General features: G+C 45.2%; 1 long non-coding RNA gene across 1 annotated transcript; it reads right to left on the reverse strand.

Annotated features, from left to right (window-relative positions):
• Positions 1–2,787: 2,787 nt before the first annotated feature.
• LOC116881440 lies at positions 2,788–4,417 on the reverse strand. The gene is made up of 3 exons (XR_004385409.1): positions 4,399–4,417; positions 3,945–4,143; positions 2,788–2,873 (listed from the first exon to the last, which is right to left on the reverse strand). It is a non-coding gene; the product is annotated as an uncharacterized LOC116881440 (long non-coding RNA).
• Between the last annotated feature and the right edge of the window lie 216 nt (positions 4,418–4,633).

The raw sequence follows: 4,633 nt of genomic DNA on the forward strand, positions 1-4,633 counted from the left end.
TTTACAATATTTGTTTAACCGACCATACAGTTCCTGCACTCTAGCTCAATGCCACTAAACCATGATCTCTGAGGAACACAGGGATCTGTGGTGTCGATGAGCTTGCCTAGAATATCCTTGGTGCCTGCTGAAGTCTGAAAAATATTTGTTCTCAAGAGAGCATAGGACAGGGATTAAACTATGGCTGCTGAGTCAAATTCTCCCTGAGAGTTAAGAATGGTTTTTACATTTTTAAAAGGTTGCCTTTAAAACCAACAAAAAAACAAGCAAAAAAGGGGGAAAAAATAAACTCAAGCAAAGAAGAATATGAAACAGACCTTCCATGGCTCCCAAAGTCTAACATATTTACTACCTGGCTCATTACAGAAAACCTCTGCCAACCCCTGGCCTAGAATAATGAGGTCATTGGATGATGGAGAGAGAGGCAGGGGGTGGATCTGGACAGTTTATAGGGCTGAGGAGGCCAAGAATTCCTGGGAGCAGGAGTTTGCAATGTTCCATCAGCTCCACGGAGAATCAAGAAAGTCAAAAATAAAATGTGCTCTAGTTCTGGAATTCAGTTTAAGAAATATCTTTTCCAGAAGACCTCCTAGAGTCTCTAGTTGGGCCACCCGATGTCGAATATTGAACTAAGGGTTGGGTGGGGGGCCCAGTAAAAATCTCAGGAAGAGATGATGTCAGTATGCAAAACCTCTTTGATCTGACAGCCATCAGTCAGTGGTCTCCCATAACATGGGGAACATTTTGGGGTTAGCCTGTGTGACTACTTTCTATGCTTTACTTCCAACCATGGAGCAAACACTAATCAGCTAAGGATATGGTACTTAAAGAGCCACCGCAGGTCAGGGAGGTAATTTCCTGGGGCCTTGACCAGGAAAAATCCCAGGGCTTCTCAGACAATGGGCAAGAGATGCTCTATGTTAGGAGCAATAGCGGACAAACCCATGACTTTGGGAGTCAGACCTAAGGTCAAGTCCTGCCCTTGAACTTACTTGCTCTAAGATTTTAGATCTGCACTGTCCGAGATGGTAGCCACTGGCCCCATCTGGCTATTTGTATTTAAATTCATTAAAATTAAATAAAATGTAAAATTCAGTTCCTTGGTGACAGTAGTCACACTAGCAGTCATTAGTCAACTCACTAACTACATGTGGCTTGTGGCTATCGTATCAGACTGGGCACATGTGGAACTTTACCGCCATCACAGAAGTTCATGGGACAATGCTGCTATAGGCAATCTTTTCTGGGGGATGGGGGGAGCGTATTTAAATTCCAGTTAGTTAATATACAGTGCAATATTAGTTTCAGGTATACAATTTAGTGATTTAACACTTACATAGAATACCAGGTGCTCAGCTCAAGTGAACTCCTTAATCCCCATCACTTATTTCAGCCCTGCCCCCACCCAGCTCCCCTCTGCTAGCCATCAGTTTGGTTTGTTCTCTATAAGAGTCTGCTTCTTGCTTTGCCTCTCTCTTTTCTCCTATGATCATTTTTGTTGTTTCTCAAATTCCACAGGTAGGCCATTTTTTTTTAAAGATTTTATGTATTTATTTGACAGAGATCACAAGTAGGCAGAGAGGCAGGCAGAGAGAGAGGAGGAAGCAGGCTCTCCGTTAAGCAGAGAGCCCGATGTGGGGCTCGATCCCAGGATTCTGAGATCATGACCTGAACCAAAGGCAGAAGCTTAACCCACTGAGCCACCCAGGTGCCCTCTTAGGCAATCTTTTGACAATCACTTTGAAGCCATCCTCTGGCTTTCATTCAACCACCCAATGGCCTCATTATTCTAGGTTCTATTGCCTTGGGGGTAAAATGGTTATCAAATTCCAACCCAAGATTCCATGTGCTCATTCATAAAATAGGCATAAGAGTGTATCTACTTGTCAGGGTTGTTGTGAGGATTACAGGAGGCAGAACGGGTAGAGTGACTAGCACAAAACTTGCCACAGAAAAAGTGCTCATCAAAGGGCCCTCACTGGTATTGGGTGCAAAATCTCCCGCTCTGTTACTGTCAGTACTCTCCCATCTTCCTCTAGGCCAGTGGTTCTCAAATTCTAGCACGCATTTAGACTCCCAGTCTGCCAGGAGGGTCCTATCCCCAGAGTTCCTGATTCAGGAAGATGGGAGCCTAGTAATGTGCATTCCAACAAGTTCCTAAGTCTTGTTGATGCTGCAGCTCTGGGAACCACATGCTAAGAACCGCTGCTCTAGATAGTTCTTCTTCAGCCATTGCTGCCTCTTTTTGTTAGGGAGTCATTACTTCTTTATGAATACTGTCCTTTTCTGAACATACCTGCTAAGTTATGCACCTTCCTGCAAAGAGGCTATTCCCTCTACCCCTGAGAAACCTTCCTCTGCATTTTCCAACCCCAAATCAGACTCTGATAAGCCTGGTCAATGGCTTCCCCCTCAGATCTCCACCCCATGTTTGTCACTCATCCCTCTGTGCTGTTTCTTACATTTTGCTTATTCTTTGTTTGCTGTGACAATACAGTTATTAGTTTCCCTGACTGTGTTTCCTAAGGTGTAAGGAGATGATCCGCTGCTGGTCCCCGGGACAAATTGTTGTGTTATATCAATAATTTCAGATGGTACAGAGGGAAACAAAAAACATGGAGCCACAAAATAAGACAGTCCTTTCCAAACTCCTATTATGTCAAGGAGAGAGCCACAGTCTGGGGCTGATGAGTCTCACCCCCTTGCTAATAACCCTCCAGCTCAGAACCCGAGTCAGAGAACTCCATCACCATACCATCATCATCGTCATCCAATAATGGTGGCTTAAATCCATGCAGAGCTTTCTGTGTGCCTGCCAGTGTTCTAAGCTTTACATATGCTTACATAAATTAATCCAGTGAATCCTCACAACCCTAGGAAGTAGATAGAATCATGGTGTTCTTTTTTGAGATGAAGAAACTGAGGCACAAAGAAGTTACGTGATTTCATCACAGTCGTATAGGTGGGAAGTTTCCAGACTAAGCAGAGCATCCATACATAGGCTCTTAACTACAATAATCCTGGGGTCGATTTTCACTAAGTTGTTCTTTTATCCTTGTCTTATATTTTGGGAAGTATATTCATTTTATATTTAGCTGGTTATAAAAGCCTCTTTTTTACCTGAAGGAAAGTAGGATTCAGTTGTGCGCTAGCAGGGGGCCAGTTCTTAGATGGAACAGCTGCGACATGGCTTGCACTTGACTGAGATTTGGGGTAACAAACAGATGGTGAGCTTCTTGGGGGCAGGATCCTATTGGTGTCAGTCAGGGTCCAGCCAGAGAACAGACGGCATGCACAAAGACTTCACTGGAAAGAGCATCATGAAGGAGGGCTCAAGGATGTGGGCAGGCAGGACAAGAGAATGGCAAGCGTAGTGATGTGCCAGGGACTAGCCAAGGAGGGAGGCTGTAACCCACTGGAAGGGACAAGAGCAGAAAATGGCCTTACCAGATTACGTGAGAGAGATCGCCAACTGCAATGGTGGAAGAGGAGTCACCAGACAGAAACTGGGGCCAAAGGAGAACCAGCTAGGAGTAGGGAGCAGCGACCTGTTTCTCCTCTGTCTAATCTCTGTCCTACTAGTCCCTGCCACAGTTGGAATCCAACAGGAGGCCAGAGGGGAAGAGAATGGGGATGCTGGCAATAAAGATGGCCTCCCAGGCACAGGGAAGGGCAGGGGAAAGCAGGGATGAGTATGAGGCAGCCCAGAGAATAATCCGCCCAGCAGCTGCCACGGTGTGGTACACGGAGCAGGATACACAGCGTGTGTATCTAGGAGTTCCACAAGACACATTTGTTGCTCTAAACTCAACTGAACTGATGGAAAAATTGGTTTCAAGGAAAAAAAAAAAAAAAACGCTGTGTGCTAAAAGCAACTGGACCCTGGACCTCAAGGTTTCTACTTCCACTTTATCTGGACATATGAATCATTAGATTTCACTGACCTCTTGGAGCTTGAGTCACACACATGAGAAGCTGGGTTACTGGTACACAGAGTGTTTCAAGGTGTAATTACATCCTCCACCTCGTTAGGGTGTCTAGACTAGATTTCGAGAGCTGGCCCTCGAACAAGTGGGAATTCCTGGTAGAGGCCTTGTCCCAGAACACACAGGAGCAAATCCCAGAAGCAGCAGGAGCCTTGGCCTGAAGGATGAATATAAAAAGGAAAAAGAGGTACTCATGTACAAGTCTCAGTAGGAAAGAGAGCCCTTGGGATGCCCGGGTGGTTCAGTTGGTTAAGCATTTGACCCTTGATTTCCACTCAGGTCATGATCTCAGGGTCATGAGATCAAGTGCCACATCAGGCTCCTGGATGGGAGTGGAGCCTGCTTAGGATTCTCTGATTCTCTCTCTGCCCTCTTCCCTCCCCACAAAGTGCATGTGCACATGCGTACACACCTCATGTAGCACTCATGTACATGCCTCATGTAGCTCAGTATATATCTCATAGAACTCAGTTCCAATGCTGATTCCTCCACAAATCTTTTCCTGGTAGTGAGTCTGAGTTAGATGTCCATACTCTGGGCGCTCTCTCTCTCTCTCTCTCAAATAAATAAATAAATAATAAAAGGAAAGAGAGTCCAGTCAAGCACTGGCAGTAGAAATATGAAGGGATCCTACTGGTACTCTCTAG

Source organism: Lontra canadensis, unplaced genomic scaffold (genome assembly GCF_010015895.1).
Source record: "Lontra canadensis isolate GAN:19392208 unplaced genomic scaffold, GSC_riverotter_1.0 scaffold74, whole genome shotgun sequence".
NCBI classification, from domain to species: domain Eukaryota; kingdom Metazoa; phylum Chordata; class Mammalia; order Carnivora; family Mustelidae; genus Lontra; species Lontra canadensis.